This window comes from Schistocerca nitens, chromosome 4 (genome assembly GCF_023898315.1).
Source record: "Schistocerca nitens isolate TAMUIC-IGC-003100 chromosome 4, iqSchNite1.1, whole genome shotgun sequence".
Lineage (NCBI taxonomy): Eukaryota > Metazoa > Arthropoda > Insecta > Orthoptera > Acrididae > Schistocerca > Schistocerca nitens.
The window spans coordinates 577021872-577041638 of NC_064617.1; the positions used below are offsets into that span (position 1 = coordinate 577021872).

The window sequence follows — 19767 nt, forward strand, 5'->3', positions numbered from 1 at the left end:
TCCTAAGACTGATCCTTGTGGCACTCCCGAGGAGACATGTTTCCAGGAAGATTTTTCATTTACGCAGACAACACATTGCTGTCTGTCTTTTAAGTAGCTTTCAAACCATCTCACTGCACTATCTGAGAAATTAAGCTGTTGCATTTTTCTGAGCAATATGTCAAAGTTAACAGTGCTGAAAGCTTTGCTGAAATCTAGTAGCGTCAATTTTGTTGTTTTTCGGCTGTTGATGGCATACTTAAATAATACGTTGATTTGAAAGTGTAAATTTAGAACTGACCGATGAATTTACTAGTTGTTTTGTAATGCATTAGATGTCGATGTTGGTCTTTTTATGCAGTGCCAGCTTTGATCATGGAAATGAAAAAGTTTTTTGTGATTTGTCCTTGAAAAACCGGGAGAGGCAACGAATATTAATTGAAGCTAGGTAGACAGAAGGAAGAAGAAACGGAAGGTTAGGTTGGGTTGGAGCTAAGATTTAGCATTGTTTGCTGTAGCTGGTAGTAGAGGTAGTTGTGCGTGTTGCGATCCATTTCAGGGTTCGAAACCGAGTATCAGAAGAGGACAGCGCGTACTGGGACTGGCTTTATGGTTAAAGTATTGGGCTCGAAGTCGCTAAAGGCAAAATGTCTTAAATAGATGTCTTGAAGTAGTATGCAAGCTGATGAAGGTAGTTGCATGCAAAAGGTACGTGTTTCCCTTTTTCTATTTCAAGTAATTTACTTTTAAAATAAATTGAGATAAATCAGGCTTGGCACAAGTTATGATGGGACGAATGAGGAATCTCTTATTGAGGATAACGCTAGAAGGACCGAAGCGCAAATCCTTTGGCCAGTGTTCCATATGGTACACGCATATATTCCAGGTAAAATCTTACGTAGTAGCGTACTGCCAAAATTTCTCTAAGTATCTACTTTCCAGTGACGTTCAAGCCGGAGATTGGTTCAAATGGCTCTAAGCACTATAGGACTTAACATCTGAGGTGATCAGTCCCCTAGACTTAGAACTACTTAAACCTAACTAACCTAAGGACAGGACACACATCCATCCCCGAGGCAGGAGTCGAACCTTCGACCGTAGCAGCCGCGTGGTTGCGGACAAGCCGGAGATTGAAGTAGCGATCAGACAGCAGACCACCATCCTAGAAAACCATGGAATTTTATTTATTTTTTCTTAGTTTTGGATGTAGTATTTCAGAAATGTAACACTGAGAAGGTGTCAGCTTGAAAATAAGAAAAGAAATTACTTAGTCCGAACTGTTAATGTGGCTGAACCGTGCACGTATTTATGGCAAATAATACTGCTCGTGATTTGTTTGCGTTGAGCGGAGCTCTGGGTTTTATCGCTTGTACCCAGTTGTAGCGGAACAGGAAAGGTCACGTGGAGATAAACCCCTAGTGTGTGTGTGCTCGCGCGATAGTCTGCAGTGGCCGAGGCGCTAACCCGCTCGTTGGCTGTTGTTGAAAGCGGTTGGTGACATCGGCCATTCAGTTCTCGCAGAACAGGTACTGTGACCAGTAAGAGTTTTGTACAGTAAATTGTCTCATTGGAGTCAGTGGTGCAGCTTCCGATACGCGTACCTCCTACGTTAGCGTGATGTTCACTCTTCTCTTCTGAGCTACAGTTCACCTAGCTGTCGCCGTTGACATTTGTTTATTTTGTTTTCTTCGTATGGCGCTTTTGCATTACTGTGTGGTTGGCAGGATTTCATTATTTGTTCATTCGGTTGCAAGGGTCTTCCATGGGCCACGTGAGGACTTCTACCTCTCCCGGTGTTGTGGTTGGGATTATTGTGTAAAGTAGAAGATGAGACAATTAAAATTCAGTCAGTTAATGAACTTGGTACTTTAAAAGGGTGGCCTGCTCGAGGAACTGTTATGCCTGCGTCACTGACTGTGATATCTCGTATGTTGTCAATTTTGTCATGAATCTGCCGTGATATTTCCGTGATTAGGTCCCATAAATTCCTAATATTTAATTTTCCATGTGTACCGGTATCTGCTGTTTTTTGCCACCTGACTGACACGTAACTGGTATCCACACGTTAAGCTCCGAGATGAGATACTATACACGACCGCAGGTAAGACTCCAGCTTTATTGAGACGCACTTTCGTATTAATGTCCAGTTATCAGCTGAGGAAGAACGGTAGCAGCGGTATCACCGTACCCATAGACCACTGTGGTTTGTCTTGGACTTGGTATCTGACAGCACGTTTCAAGTCAAAATTGCCATCGAGGTATTTGTCTGCCCACGCTATTTGTATTTGATGGCTTATAGTTGAAGTCACGTTCCAATCTTTGGAATTTTGGTGGCAAAATCGAGGAAGATAGTATTTTAGGACTGAGTTAAACCTTAGTTTTGCTGCATTATCTTTCTCTTTCTGTCTGTTGAGTCTTCAGTGGCCGAATGTTCGCCGCATGGTATCATCTACTCGTGAGAGACACAGTACCGCCTGAAAATTGGGCAAGGAATGTACTGTAGTGGATCTGGGTGTCGTCAGCAAATATCGAAGAGTGCTGAGGAAAAAAACTGATCCCTGAGAGAGTTTTGCTTTTGACATATTTGTTTCTAATCCTTGGCCTATTTTTACCACGATTCATCGTCGTTGGAGGTAGGTGGCTTTCAGCTTTCGAGAATCCTGGTTTGTTGTCGCAGGCACGCCATCTGCTAGTGACATCTTCGCCTATATCTCTTCCTATGCAGCCTAGAAGCGCTCTGGCCATGTCGCAGAAAGTTACTTAAGGGATCTCTATATTCCCTGCTCTAACCTCTTGTAAATCGAGCTAATTCGGACTGCTTTGCCGATCGTGCGCTGTCCTTGCTTTCGCGTCAACTAACAATCTGTATATATCAAACCTTCAACAGCGACAGTTAAGAAATATGTAGCTGTTTGTAATGTCCGTAAATTCCACGATTCAGCGTCGCGACTTCTAAGGGATTCCCACACTTTCTTGATTTTTGTACCGGAAAGCGTTACGTATTTATAAACTAAAACCACTAACTAAAGTGTTTCGATTCTATTAGTCAGGAGAACCGTCCGACTTTTTTTCCAAAATACATACATTAAATCACAGAGCTGCACAAAATAACCTTTTATTTTATTTGCTCAGAAAAGATGAACAGGAACAGGTTCAAGAGAATATTACATATAGATCAGGTATATCCACATATAAAAATGAAATACCGTCGAAGTTCAGTGAATTTTCTCGAACAAAATTCCAGTTGAGGATGCGAATATTTTGCGGAAAACCAACTGTCAAGCATCTGGCTGTCATTTATGATAACTGTAATCCTACATCTACATCTGCACGGATGCTCTTCAAATCACTCTTAAGTGCCTAGCAGAGGATTCACAATACTTCTCTATTATTCCTCTTTCGAACAGAGCGCGGAAAAAACGAACACCTATATCTTTCCGTGCGAGCTCTGACTTCCTTTATTTTATTATGATGATCGTTTCTCCCTATGTAGGTCGGCATCAACAAAATATCTCCGCATTCCGAGCAGAAAGTTGGTGACTGAAATTTCGTGAGAAGACCCCGCGGTTCCGAAAAAAGACTGTTTTAATGATGTCCACCACAAACCTTGTATCATATCTGTGACACTCTCTCCCATATTCCTCGATATTACAAAACGTGCTACCCTTCTTTGAACTCCCTCTAAGTACACTGTCCATCTTCGTTTTTATTCAGTTTGAATAAAATATAGTGTGCGAAATTTTCTGTTGAGTTCCTTCCGAAGCATAATCACATACGCAACTGATGTATTCGTTAATTTGTAACTACACTCCTGGAAATGGAAAAAAGAACACATTGACACCGGTGTGTCAGACCCACCATACTTGCTCCGGACACTGCGAGAGGGCTGTACAAGCAATGATCACACGCACGGCACAGCGGACACACCAGGAACCGCGGTGTTGGCCGTCGAATGGCGCTAGCTGCGCAGCATTTGTGCACCGCCGCCGTCAGTGGCAGCCAGTTTGCCGTGGCATACGGAGCTCCATCGCAGTCTTTAACACTGGTAGCATGCCGCGACAGCGTGGACGTGAACCGTATGTGCAGTTGATGGACTTTGAGCGAGGGCGTATAGTGGGCATGCGGGAGGCCGGGTGGACGTACCGCCGAATTTCTCAACACGTGGGGCGTGAGGTCTCCACAGTACATCGATGTTGTCGCCAGTGGTCGGCGGAAGGTGCACGTGCCCGTCGACCTGGGACCGGACCGCAGCGACGCACGGATGCGCGCCAAGACCGTAGGATCCTACGCAGTGCCGTAGGGGACCGCACCGCCACTTCCCAGCAAATTAGGGACACTGTTGCTCCTGGGGTATCGGCGAGGACCATTCGCAACCGTCTCCATGAAGCTGGGCTACGGTCCCGCACACCGTTAGGCCGTCTTCCGCTCACGCCCCAACATCGTGCAGCCCGCCTCCAGTGGTGTCGCGACAGGCGTGAATGGAGGGACGAATGGAGACGTGTCGTCTTCAGCGATGAGAGTCGCTTCTGCCTTGGTGCCAATAATGGTCGTATGCGTGTTTGGCGCCGTGCAGGTGAGCGCCACAATCAGGACTGCATACGACCGAGGCACACAGGGCCAACACCCGGCATCATGGTGTGGGGAGCGATCTCCTACACTGGCCGTACACCACTGGTGATCGTCGAGGGGACACTGAATAGTGCACGGTACATCCAAACCGCCATCGAACCCATCGTTCTACCATTCCTAGACCGGCAAGGGAACTTGCTGTTCCAACAGGACAATGCACGTCCGCATGTATCCCGTGCCATCCAACGTGCTCTAGAAGGGGTAAGTGAACTACCCTGGCCAGCAAGATCTCCGGATCTGTCCCCCATTGAGCATGTTTGGGACTGGATGAAGCGTCGTCTCACGCGGTCTGCACGTCCAGCACGAACGCTGGTCCAACTGAGGCGCCAGGTGGAAATGGCATGGCAAGCCGTTCCACAGGACTACATCCAGCATCTCTACGATCGTCTCCATGGGAGAATAGCAGCCTGCATTGCTGCGAAAGGTGGATATACACTGTACTAGTGCCGACATTGTGCATGCTCTGTTGCCTGTGTCTATGTGCCTGTGGTTCTGTCAGTGTGATCATGTGATGTATCTGACCCCAGGAATGTGTCAATAAAGTTTCCCCTTCCTGGGACAATGAATTCACGGTGTTCTTATTTCAATTTCCAGGAGTGTATTTTGTGGTTTCCTCAAAAGACACACAACTTCTTTAGCAACACAGACTCATTTCATTTGTACATGGTTTCTCGCAAGCTGAAATTGTTTTCATATTTTGCGATTCATGATCAACATCTTGGCAGCAGAGGTTAATTTGTGCCGCTTTTTCTCTAAACCCTAAAGATTCGTTGTGCATTTGTGTATTTTCTTCCTTTCTTTCGACTGTGAGTGAACTGATACTTTTCTTTCTCGGATTCCACATTTCATTTAGAAGCGTTAATTATACTCGTATTGAATGTTGTAAGTAAGTACTGTTTCCCACGCTACACGTAAATTTGTGTTCTTGTGCATCTATGTGTCGTTGTAACCTTCTGTAGTTTCTATTAGGTAAATAGCTCTCGTGATAGGCTATGTATGTTGTATTCTGCCTTTGGACTACACTTGCGCGACAGAGGAAAAAAAGATAAAATGAGACAGTGTAACTGAGAGAGGAGACAGCAGCAGTGGGATATGCTGTAAATCAATGGGTGAAAAAGGAGACAGCGGGAGATGTATAGGCAGTTGGAGTGAGAGAGAGAGATTGGGTAAAAGGATCTGGAATGTTCTGCGTTAAGCGGGAATATGTGCGCGGCCAAAATTTTTGGTGACGGTGGCGGAATGAGGATTGAGGAAGCTGGTTCCCCACTTTTCTGTAAGCGTCATTTAAAGAGGAGCATATTCAACATTTTTGTGCTCACTAGCTGTATATTGTATTGTGCTGTATGGAACTGGGGACCTAGAAACGACGGAGAGGCTGTGTCCCTGCCGTAGCCCTCAGTGGTTCACAACCCCCCAACAGGCTACAGCCGTCCACTCACCCCACCGCCACCCCACACCGAACCCAGGATTATTGTGCGGTTCGGCCCCCAGTGGAGCCCGACGGGATCCTCTCATTCCAGACGAGTGTAACCCCAATGTTTGCATGGTAGAGTAATTATGGTGTACACGTACGTCGAGAAAGTGTTTGCACAGCAATCGCCGACATAGTGTAACTGAGGTGGAATAAGGGAAAGCAGGCCGCATTCGCCGAGGCAGATGGAAAACCGCCTTAAAAACCATCCACGGGCTGGCCGACACACCACGCCTCGACACTAAATCGCCCGGTGGACTCGTGTCGGGGACGGGCACATATTCCCGCCCGGAAAGCAGTGCGTTAGACCGAACGGCTAACCGGGCAAGCTTTAGCTGTATATTACACGTCTTTTTCTGTAGCTTTCACCTATTTTCGAACATCTTGCACCATTTTACATGTCGAACAGATTTTCTAGGTTGGTTGGTTGGCTGTTTGGTTTAGGGAAGGGGAGCAAACAGCAAGGTTCAAAATTCGTTCAAATGGCCCTGAGCACTATGGGTCTCAACATCTGAGGTCATCAGTCCCCTAGACTTAGAACTACTTAAACCTAACTAACCTAAGGACATCACACACATCCATGACCGAGGCAGGATTCGAACCTGCGACCGTAGCAGCAGTTCGATTCCGGACTGAAGTGTGTAGAATAGTTCGGTCACAGCGGCCGGCAAAAAACGTCATTGGCTCCGTCGGATTAGGGAAGCATGGAGAAGGAAGTCGGCCTTGCCTTTCAAAGGAACCATCCCAGCATTTGCATCAAGCGATGCAGGAGGGAAATCACGCAAAACGTAAATCAGAATGGCAGTAGGCGGGTTTGCACTGTCTCCTCCCGAATGCGAGTCCAATGGCTAACTGCTGCGCCACATCGCTCGGTATTTTCTAGGTCGACGAATCCTATGAAGGATGCTTCCATTAACAAGCGCGACGTCAGTGCTGCCTCTCTGTGTCCTTACCTTTCTTAAAGCCAAACTGATCGTCATCTAACAAATGCTCATTTCCTACTGTCAAGCCCATATGCTCCATGTCTTCTGTTCCTTCCCTACTCTGGCATCAAGTCACCCACAATTATTCAACTTTCATCTCGATGGACGTATTAAACTACACTTTCAGAATCCTCACGTACTTTCTCTCTCTTTTTGATCTTCTGATTGTGACATCACATTCTCTTCTTTGCTTTATCATCCATGCTGTATCCTACACTTGTTACACAATTTGTTGTTGCTGTTGAGCTTACTTTATATTCGCTTAACTAGAAATGTTTATCTTCTTTCCATTTCACTTCACTGGCCCCCGCTATAAGTAGTCCGAGTCTTTTCAGACTTAATGATTTCTCTACCACATTCAGGCTTCTTGCGTTCCAAAGGCTAACTTGTAGAATGTTAAAATAATATTATCTTGGAACTGTTTGTAGAATGTTACCCTTCCGTTAGTCACTGAATCTTTGACAATTCCCTCCCGGAGATTCGGGAGGAAAACTAATCAGAAATCTTTTGCCAATGAAAAGACGATCAGAGTTTTAGGTGACATGTCCTGTAAACAAACATTGTTTCTGTAATGCAGCTGTCTCCATTGCCTTCTGAATTCTCATGCCGTTGATCTTCGATGAATCTTCCGCATTTTAAGTGTTGTTGCCCACCCTAAGGGCAAGAGGGTGCCCTGAAGCTCCGTACACTTCCCTTACCCTTCCCAGATCCGTGTTTCTTTTGCATCGTTACAGATTTCGTCGTCAACAGCTTACTACCTATCCACCTTGTCCTTCTCTTTTTGCTTATTTATGAATAGCGCTACAAAGGAACTGGCATTAATGGGCCCTTTAGCGCCTTCAGTCGCCGTTAAATGATTTAATATTTCCGATACACATCTGTTAATCTTTCACATGGAATGTACTGTACATTTCGGAGCTCTGCCGTATTTTGGCAAAACTCGGTGATTTTTATCTCTGAAGGCATGTCTTAGTGCGTCCATATGAATTGTGGATTAGGGAGGTTGAATTTATTTCCCATGGAGAAAAGGTGGGGGGAGGAGTTAAGTTCAAAATTCAATGTACCATGAACAATTAATGTATTCGGAGAATATGGCACATTGCACCTTATTTCTGGGTTAACATACTGATGAAAATTTAAAATGAAAGAAAGATTCTACTGAGTTTCTCAGACAGCTCAGTTCAACAACTATACCTCTTCTTCTAATTGTTAGTCTGGGAAACAAACAAATCAGCTTTTTGGCATACTTTTTCATATTTCTGCTCACTAATGCAATCTGGAATAATTTTCGGAACAGCGCATTACTTCGAAACAATGCACTGATTGTCGAAAAGCCAGCAGTGAGAATAATGCGAGATCAGCTGTAGTAGTGTTGTAGGCTCTTCTTCAATGAATGTAAGCGAACACTGATAGAATGCCTATTAAAGCTGAAAGTTATGTTTACTTTGGTCATCTCCATCATGACAGATGAAAGACAGTTACAACAATTTTTGTAAATTTACGAAACTGAGCTGGTTTGTATTCAGTAAACGGCCAGAAATCATACATACCAAAACAAATCACTTATACGCAGTCCGTAAAATGACTTGTTATGATTACTCGTTACACATCGTTTTGACAGAAACTGCTCAAGTAAACAACCAACCAACCTATCTATATACCGATTTGTATCCGTCGATTTGAAGGACTTATTCGGGTTATATGGATGTTTCGGAGCGAGCTTTGTATTTGGGCTGATGGTCTCGTGCTCTCATGAGGTGGGAAGACGGTGGCACTGAATAAACAGGCTTTTGTTTTCATTGGCCAATAGTTCCTAATAAATACTGGTGCTTCTACTAGCCACACGGCATTTCCATTTGCTCTCACAAGTTATACATTTTCTAGTTTCCCTGTTGTGCATAGGTTGAATTTAATTATCTAATGTAAAACATGTGTCTTTCACAGGAGCTAAGAACCCGTAAAGTTATATATTATTACTGAATTGTGTTCTGTTTTTTGAAAAATATATTGTCTTGGTCTTATCGGCATTTTTTCCTGTTTGATATACATGATATATCACTCCCAACGTAAGCACCGTGTCAGGCGCTGCACGTAAACCAGTACAGAGGTGACAAGACTCCAATCGCCGTTTGCGCTGTGGACCATTCCTCAGGCTATGCCTGGTAGCGTATCGGCTTTAGCCAAGCTTGACAAGGGCTTGCAAAATAGTCCTAGAAAACTGTTATCCAAGTTATAACTGGAGGTGTCCGTGTCATTAGGTGCAGCCCACGGGGCTGTAGACAAACTGAAGCTGAAAATTTACAAAGTAACAGCAGAGATTCGGATGACCTGTTCCGATGTCCTATAATCCTGTCGCTTCTCCGTATCAGTGTTTTCCACATACTCCTTTCCTCTCCGATTCTGCGAAGAACCTCCTCGTTCCTTACCTTATCAGTCCAACTAATTTTCAACATTCGTCTGCAGCACATCTCAAATGCATCGATTCTCTTCTGTTCCGGTTTCCCCACAGTCCATGTTTCACTACCATACAATGCTATCCCCGAGACGTACATTCTCAGAAATTTCTTCCTCAAACTAAGGCCAATATTTGATATTAGTAGACTTATCTTGGCCAGGAATGCCCTTTTTGTCATGGCTAGTCTGCTTTTGATGTTCTCCTTGCTCCGTCCGTCATTGGTTATTTTACTGCCTAGGTAGCAAAATTCCATAACTTCATCTACTTCGTGACCATAAATCCTGATGTTAAGTTTCTCGCTGTTCTCATTTCTACTACTTCTCATTACCATCGTCTTTCTTTGATTTAGTCTCAATCCATACTCTGTAGACTGTTCATACCGTTCAGCAGATCGTGTAATTCTTCTTCAGTTTCACTCAGGATAGCAATATCATCAGCGAATCGTATCATTGATATCCTTTCACCTTGAAATTTAATTCCGCTCCTGAACCTTTTATTTCCATCATTGCTTCCTCGATGTAGAGATTGGACAGTAGGGGCGAAAGGCTACATCCTTGTCTTACACCCTTTTTAATACGAGCTCTTCGTTCTTGGTCGTCCACTCTTATTATTCCCTCTCGGCTATTGTACGTATTTTTAGAATTTCGAACACATTGCTCCATTTTACATTGTCGAACGCTTTTTCCAGGTCGACAAATCCTATGAACGTGTCTTTATTTTTCTTTAATCTTGCTTCCACTATTAACCGCAACGTCAGAATTGCCGCTCTCGTGCCTTTACCTTTCCTAAAGCCAAACTGATCGTCATCTTTTCTATTCTTCTGAATATTATTCTTGTAAGCGACATGGATACATGAGCTGTTAAGCTGATTGTGCGATAATTCTCGCACTTGTCAGCTCTTGCTGTCTTCGGAATTGTGTTGATGATGCTTTTCCGAAATTCAGATGGTATGTCGCCAAACTCATACATTCTACACACCAACGTGAGTAGTCGTTTTGTTGCCACTTCGCCCAATGATTTTGGAAATTCTGATGGAACGTTATCTATCCCTTCTACCTTATTTTACCTTAAGTTCTCCAAAGCTCTTTTAAATTCTGATTCTAATACTGGATACCCTATCTGTTCTAAATCAAATCCTATTCCTTCTTTTGTCACATCAGACAAATCTTTCCCCTCACAGAGGCTTTCAGTGTATTCTTTCCACCTATCCGCTCTTTCCTCTGCATTTAACAGTGGAATTCCCGTTGCACTCTTAATGTTATACTCTTGCTTTTAATATCACTGAAGGTTGTTTTGACTTTCCTGCTAAGTCTGTCCTTCCGACAATCATTTCTTTTTCGATGTCTTCACATTTTTTACTGCAGCTATTTCCTCTTAGCTTCCCTGCATTTCCTATATATATCATTCCTCAGCGACTTGTATTTCTGTATTCCTGATTTTCCCGGAACATGTTTGTAGTTCCTCCTTTCATCAATCAACTGAAGTATTTCTTCTGTTACCCATGGTTTCTTCGCAGCTACCTTCTTTTTACCTACGTTTTCCTTCCCAACTTCTGTGATGGCCATTTTTAGAGATGTCCATTCCTCTTCAGCTGTACTGCCTAGTGAGCTATTCCTTATTCCTGTATCTGTAGCCTTAGAGAACTTCAAGCGTATCTCGTCATTCCTTAGTACTTCTGTATCCCACTTCTTTACGTGCTGATCATTCCTGACTAATATATTAAACTTCAGCCTACTCTTCATCACTACTATATTGTAATCTGAGACTATATCTGCTCCTGGGTATGCCTTACAATCCTTTCGAAATCTCTGTGTAACCATGATGTAATCTAACAAATCTTCCCGTATCACCCAGCCTTTTCCAAGTATACCTCCTCCTCTTGTGATTCTTTAACAGAGTATTCGCTATTACTAGCTGAAACTTCTTAGGGAAATCAATTAGTCTTTCACCTCTATCATTCATTGTCCCTATCCCATATTCTACTGTAACGTTTTCGTCTACTCCTTCCCCTACAACAGCATTCCAGTCCCCCATGACTATTAGATTTTCATCCCACTTTACATACGGTATTACCCTTTCAATATCCCCATACACATTCTCTATCTCTTCATCTTCAGCTTGCGACGGCGGCATGTATACCTGAACTATCGTTGTCGGTGTTGGTTTGCTGTCGATTCTGATAAGAACAACCCTGTCACAAATGTTCAGATGTGTGCGAATTCCTAAGGGACCAAAGTGCTGAGGTCATCGGTCCCTAGACTTACACACTACTTAAACTAACCTATGTTAAGAACAACACACACACCCATGCCCGAGGGAGGACTCGAACCTCCGGCGGGAGGGGTCGCGCAGTCCGCGACATGACTCCTCAAACCGCGCGGCCACACTGCGCGGCACAACCCTGTCACCGAACTGTTCACAGTAACACACTCTCTGCCCTACCTTCCTATTCATAACGAATCCTACTCCCATTATACCATTTTCTGCTGCTGTTGATATTACCCTATACTCATTTGACCAGAAGTCCTTGTCTTCTTTCCACTTCACTTCACTGACCCCTACTATATCTAGAACGAACCTTTGCATTTCCCTTTTCTGATTTTCTAGTTTCCTTACCACGTTCAAGTTTCTGACATTCCACCCCAACCCCCCCCCTCCCCAACTCGTAGATAGTTATCCTTTTGTTGGTTATTCAATCTTTTTTTCATGGTCACCTCGCCTTTTTTAGTCTCCTCCCGGAGATCCGAATGGGGAATATTCCGGAATCTTTTCCCCATGGAGAGATCATCATGACACTTTTTCAATTACAGGCCACATGTCCTGTGGATACGCGTTATTTAATTTAATGCAGTGGTTATTGCCTTCTGCGTCGTCATGTCGTTGATCATTGCTGATTCTTCCGCCTTTAGGGGCAGTTTCCCATCCCTAGGACAAGAGAGTGCCCTGAACCTCTGTCCGCTCCTCTGCCCTCTTTAACAAGGCCGTTGGCAGAATGGGGGTTGGCCGCCAATATTGATTATTATTCAAAATTTGAGCAGCTGCGTGATTCGAACCCAGCACTGAAGACATTTTGATTATGAATCGAAAGATGCTACCACGTGTGCTACAACAGATTACTTTAATGTTTGTGACGGATAGATTGATCCTGAAATGGTGTTTCTTCTTATGAAGCATGGTGTTACTGCAACTAAGTGCTGCAGGGTGTGCGTCATGGATAGACTGATCATGAAATGCTCTTCTTTTTTTTCTGATATGCGTGACTTGCAGGACAGCTGACGATGTTCTTCTGGAAGTCCTCATCAGTTACAGCAAGAGTCTCTACAAGTTTTAAAAACAGGAGAGCGATTTGCAAATAGTGCAACAGCTCTTTTCCACCCATACTATAAACCCTGATATGTTTGTGAACAATATATTCCCATCTCTTTTTAGAGAACTAAAATGTAACGGAAACACCTACAGTTATTTCGTGCAAGAGAGCACAAAAGCAAACACCGCCAATGCACTTGGCAGTATTATCAGGTGATTTTTTGATAAAATCTTTCCAATAAATTGTCGCAAAACTAGTGTCCAACAACAGTATCCGAATCGGTGAGTTTACTCACTACCACAGTTTTGCGAGGTTTCAGTTGAGTGTGTGCACTACTGTGAGAGAAAATGCCGATGACACAACAGTCTGAAGTGCTTTATGGCACAACGGCTTTCCTCTTACTTCTTGCCTATGCCGGTCCTCACTCGTCTAGTACAGATGAAATCGTTACGTTTCCAGTCTGAGGAACAGGCCGGAGTGAATGAGGTGCTCGGTGTCGTATTGGTTCGCACGCAACGCCGAACACAGTGATGCATTGTCTGTAAGACACCGTGGAGATGCTTCATCAATCTGTCTTTAAAGTGTGTAGATATTGTTGTTGTGGTCTTCTGTCATGCAGCGCTCCATGCTACTCTAACACAAAAAAAAAAATTAGCATGATAGATGTCCCATCTACGCATTCTCTTCGATAGGAAGACCCACCTCCTGTGAATGATGTTTGTATTCTTTTTTTCACTGGGAATGAGAAGACTCTGGGAAGATTCTTACTATAGATCAGTGCCATGAAACGCGTCTGGTTGTAGCCAGCCTCGCACTTCATTCTAATTATTCACGTTTACCGAATCAGTAATATGACAGGGAGATTTGTTTTTCAAGAATTTAATACATCTTGCTATACTGAATCTCTGTGTAGTTAGAGGGCAGAACAGCAGATCGGTGACCAGGGAACCCCTTTAGGCTCGGGTGGCGGTCAAGTCAGTGTCCAAGGAACTGGACGTCAGCAGTCTACTGTGTAGGCGAAGTCGCGGGAGATTTCGCCACGGTCCTTCAGGTGGGCAGCCGGATTCTCTGTTTAACAGAATTAGCATTTACTTGATCTAGCAGCGCCTGGACTGCCGCTATTCGCAAGCCTCCCCAACCGCTAGGGCGATGCCATGATATTTTCTATATAGCGCCTCCAAACTGCTTTTGACCACCTGCATAGTGCGCGCTGGTGTCCGGTCGGCAGGCGGTAAAGGCATGTGACTCCCGGTTCCTCAACAAGATAAGATCACTTCGAAACGCTGGCAGAGCAAAACTACATCGTTAGGACCAGTTTCGTAGCTCGCGGGCCCTTTATGGGGCCGCTATTAGAAACATAGTCCACTTGTACTTTATGTGGGAAAGTATGGCTGAGCTACGACTTGTCGGCATTCGCAAACTACGGAAACGATGGCTTACCATTCGTCAGTACTCACAACTTTCGAAAAAGATCAGACTATTTTGCATTATGAGTTTATGGGACAAGATTCCACTGGCAGAGATAGAGACGTTCATTTAGAATGTCTTGCGAGTAGTTTTAGGCATCCGGTCTCGTAAACTGACACACGGCCGGGAGAGCGGTGTGCTGACCACATGCTCCTTATCCGCTTCCGGTGACGCCTGTGGGCTGAGGATGACACGGCGAACGGCCGGTAGCGTTGGGCCTTCATTGCCTGTTCGGATTTAGTTTAGTTTTAGTTTCATTAGTTTTTGGCAACATCGCGAGGGCTGAAGCGGAAAGCACTAGGTTTTCGAAATCAAATGGTTCAAATGGCTCTGAGCACTATGGGACTTAACATCTGAGGTCATCAGTCCCCTTCAACTTAGAACTACTTAAACCTAACTAACCTAAGGACATCACACACGTCCTTGCCCAAGGCAGGATTCGAAACTGCGACCGTAGCGGTCGCGCGGTTCCAGACTGAAGCGCCTAGAACCGCACGGCCACACCGGCCGGCGCAAGTTTTTCGGAGCAGAACATTTAGACTTGAGCCTTCTTGAGACAGTCAGGAGATAGCCTTTTTCGGAGACACCTGAGGAGGGGGAAGCAGGGGCAGAGGCTGATGTGTCACTTACGTGGCAGACCACCACTCACTGCACTTCTTCGTACATCGGCACCGTTTAAGTTGTTTAAGTTTACACAGCAATGTGGCAAGCAAAAACACTTGCGGAGCAAATGCACTGTTCCCGACCTCTTGTCTATGACTTTGTTGTCAGATTTTCTAACATGTTTATCAATCTCACTTAGCAAATCGATGCAATCATCGTGATCAGAACGATTCCGCCTCTAAATTCAATTACATTCCCCGTGAAGCTTTGTTTCCAGAGTTAATTCAATTCCTTTAAGAGTTGTACCCCTCACCCCAACAGTTAACGTGATTATTTCCTGAACTCAGGTTCAGCACTTGTTCCTTCCCAGAGAGAGAATCTAGTAGCTAATTTTGTCCAGTGATAATTTACGTGCGATTAAATTGTCAATAAACCAAAATGTCTGTGAATTCTTGTTTCATTCTAGTAGCCACCTGTCCCCCGCACTACTCTAATATTTATTAATTTCGTACAAGACACACAGCTGCGGTTCATATGTCAGAGTCATTCTTCGCTGCCGTTTCCTTGGACTTACATCATTACCACACATCTGAATCGTTGTGGGGCTATATTGCGTATAGGGGATATTCGCTGCATATCGAAGTCTCATTTAATGAAGTATAGTCATGGCGTCTTCCAGTGAGTAGTATTAACTGTTTATGTGAAAGATTCTTAAGTTCCTGTGGTTGCTATAAGATCGATACGTGACGTTTCTCTCTTGATGGTTTTTTTACTTTAGTCTGTGTTGTGAGTGCTGGTAAATTTGTTGTGGATCTGTTTTGGAATTCTTAAATTAACTGGCCGTTCGTTATATATTTCCTTCTTGAATCCTAGATGCGGATGCGAATTTTGCGCATTATTAATTTCCATTTTCTCCAGTGTGTAGGAAATGAGATCTCTTTTGGAGCCCATAGTTATTTACGGTTGCCTTGAGATTCTAAGTCTTTTAATTGCCATAATTGTTAGTTAGTTAGTTTCATGTTCATGAATCACTTGAATAATAAATCGTAATGATGTGGAAAACGAGTTCTTTCACATGCACATCGACAAATTAATTTGTAAATATGGCTATATGCAGGAATATTTACAAGGTCTTTTTTTAATTTTTTATTGATGAGTACATCTTGTCCTCCTATATTTGTTTATTCTGCTGCCATGATACGTAATTCGTATTGAAATTTGTGCGTTCTGCATTTTATGCGGATGTCTGTAGATCTCTCAGTGTCTCCTGTGTTAGTGTTTCTGATGCCGTAATTCCTGTAGTAGTTATCAAAGTTAAACCTGTTGATTAGGATACACGTCAGCGTTTGTCGATTTACCGATAGCCTTCTGAGTTAGGCAGTCATTCGCTGTTTTTATGATTTATTTTAACGCTTGCTTGTTTTGTTATAGAGCCCTTGAGCTTCTACCAGTTGATAAATTGTCTTGACAGAGCCGCTGACGGATTGACATTCGTCTGAGATTTCTGAGGACTAGGTCGTTTTTTCTATGGATCCCACTTGGTGCGTCGAATTCAATATTTGTTGTTACATTTCCGTTTATTTTACTTACCAAACTTCTATCATATTTCACTATCTTATGCACAACTATCATGGCTTGTTATAGACAGTCAGGGAAACTTCCGTAACTCTGTCTCCTCCACCGGCATATCAATGGACATTGTCACTCATACCTCTTCTCTACAAAACGCTCTTGTCTAAATAATGTAGCAGAACACTCGTTCCCGTCAGAGTAAAATCCTTCCTGTCGCACTCCATCACTTAGCCAGTAGCAGGAACAGGACTCTGAAATGACGTTGCTCGTTATATCGGAGAAATGAATAATCGCTCAAGCTTCACAAGACACTTGACAACACACCGATTCAAGCAAAAAGTCTCACTTTGTTCCTTTATGCACTCATAACCCGATTGCAATTAAATATCCTTCTTTCCAACCGGATTTTCCTTATTTTCGAAAGCTCTTTGCTGGTACAGTCTACCTAATTTACTCTCCTTCAGAACTCACTATCCGAAAAGGTCACTTTAGTACAATAATAAACATATATTTTATCTGTCACTGTGATTATTATTACTATTATTATTATTATTATTATTATTATTATCAGCAGCAGCGGTAGAATTAGTAGTACTTAGTATAGTTATTCACAAAGTCCTTACATTCAGATCACTTTTAATTCTGTTAACACTACTTTACTACTGTTTATCGTGTTAATACTGTCAGTTCTTAAGTAACTATGCTCTTCAAAAAATACTTCATGTAAAGGACCGGTCTGATGTAAGGTAGGATTCTAATCTCATTACGCTAAATAAATAAAACAAATATTGTGATGTTCGGATATCTGGGTGTTCGTGGAAATGGGAGAGTTCATACACCGAGTCTGCGCATGCCTCTATCACAGTTTATACTGTAGTTCTCCAGATTCGAAAAATACGTTTGATTTCCTATTGTCTCTATTTATTTATCAGGTGGGATTCTTTGGCTTCAGATTGTCATTTATTCTCGTCGTTTGATGATATTTCTAGGTGGTGATACGTCCTTCTGTAAGTGTGATGCTTCCTGTGTTGCTGGCTGCTGTGGCCGAGGGGGGGTTTGCTGCTACGGTCGCAGGTTCGAATCCTGCCTCGGGCATGGATGTGTGTGATGTCCTTAGCTTAGTTAGATTTAAGTAGTTCTATGTCTAGGGGACTGATGACCTCAGATGTTAAGTCCCATAGTGCTTAGAGCCATTTGACCCATTTTTTCCTGTGTTTGTTTGCGCAGTAACCACTAAATACCTTCACTGGCTGTGGCAGTTCTTAGTTGCTGTAGTTTCGGTCAATTCTACTTGTCACCTTTCAAAGTTTGAAACACTCAGTGATACGAATCTGCTGTCCCGTTGTTTTTCTGTTTTAATCCGTTTCAGTCCGGCTGCTTCAATGAAGTCTCTATAGACGGGTTCTCTGGTTGCTTATTTACTCCCGTACCCTCCCCCCCCCCCCCTCCCCGGCAACCTTAAATGCTATGATCTTACGTCTCGGGCCTTCTTCACAGTCGTTGATATTACCTCGCCTTATTAATGAGATTAGAACTGAAATGATGTGCACCAGATCTGGCTCTGGGATCGACAGCCTGCGTATCATCTTTTGCCAATGCCGTCAATGAAAGTGGTACGGAGCGGGGTGGGGTCAGCATATCGTACATTGCTGGTGTTTTTTCTTACCATGGAGCCACTACTTCACTCAAGTAGCCACTTAAAGGACATCAAGACGCTGTGCGCACCCTCTTTCCAGGTATCCAACAAAAGAAAAATCTCTAGCAGTATCGGAAATCAAACCCAGATACCCACATAGTAGCCACACATGCTGAGCACTGGGATATATATATATATATATATATATATATATATATATATATATATATATATATATATATATATAGTATCGTTTTCAAATCATTTTCTTGTCCAATATTTACGTTCAATATTGAAGTTGTCACATTGAATTAAAAAAAATGTGTGCCTGTATTTCACATATTCACTCGAGTTCCACTTTTCTCGTGGCATAACACAAAGCCACTGCAACATTATTTCATAACATTCTGCTGCAGATTACCATTACTGTATATTTCACAGTCGAAGTTAGGCTTCATCCGGTGGATCTGGTGATTTGTTCACCCAGGATACAATGGTTTGCTTCGCAGCCGCTTTTTACATCTCACTGAATTCTCTGACATGCAACAAAAAGATTGGACGATTTTATCGTCCTTCTTTTCCCTTTTGACTTCGTTAGTCTTCAAGACTGAACTTTGCGTTTTATTTCTCAACTTTTTCAGTGTTTGTCTTGTCCGTTTTGAACAAGGTACTGTTGCTGTTTTGCACCTTAGCAATGACAATTTTGACAACTGTCTCAGTGTAAAACTGGTCTCGGTATTGCATCTATGGCCCAAGAATTTTTCGAACATAGTGCTCCCATCGGTGCAAGACTCATTGTCTCATTTGTTGGCTGCGTGTTCAGAACAGCTACATGGCCCATTCGTACTAATATGACCACCGCGAATGCTCGATGTAAAGGTGCAATAACCACTTAGACGGCAGGTGGCAGAACTAGCAGTGGAGGGTATACAAAGTATATCGGGGGGAACGCGGGAAACGGTGCAGTCGTTGTCCTAATACGGAAACGGGGCGATTTATCTGATATCCAAATGGGGATGATCATTGGTTTTCGGACCAATAGTGGAAGCATTTCCGAAACGGCTAAGTCTGTAAATTGTTCGCAGTGATTAAAGTATACAGTGTATGGCAAAAAGGCGCTACTGGAAACCAACACCGAGGCAAGTATGGTGCACCACAGGCTATAGATGGCAGGGGTAAACGATGGCTACGGAGATGTGTATGGACAAATAGACATACAAGTGTTGAGCAACTGACCGCCCAGATCAACCAAGGTGCTCCTCTGCGAACACTCAGTGAACGTTGCAGTGTATGGGCCTCCTCAGCAGGCTCCTGGTTCTTGCAGCCTTGCTGCCTTCTGTTCATCGGCGACGAAGGCTGGAATCTGCACGCCAATACAACTGGACGTCTACTGAATGGCGACAGGTGGCTTTCTCAGGCGAATCACGTCTCATGCTCCATCAGACAGATGGCCGTTGGCGTGTACGGCGTGAATCGTCTGAAAGCAAACACCCTGCAACCAGTAGGGAGCATTATGGTTTGGGGAGTAGTTTCGTGGTATCTCTTGGAAGGCACAATGGTTTAACACAAGTATCCATCTACCCTAAAGGAGCATGTACACCCCTACAAGCAGTATGTTTCTTCTCGGTATGATGGCATCTACCTCTAGGCCAATGAAAAACAGCT

General features: G+C 43.5%; 1 protein-coding gene across 1 annotated transcript in view; it reads left to right on the plus strand.

Annotated features, from left to right (window-relative positions):
• The first annotated feature begins 1375 nt into the window (after positions 1–1375).
• The window catches only part of LOC126251705 (uncharacterized), a 59502-nt gene continuing 41110 nt past the window's right edge, over positions 1376–19767 (plus strand). Inside the window, exon 1 of the mRNA XM_049952299.1 lies at positions 1376–1505. The gene's annotated coding sequence lies outside the window, so the exon portion shown is untranslated. The remainder of the gene's footprint in view (positions 1506–19767) is intronic.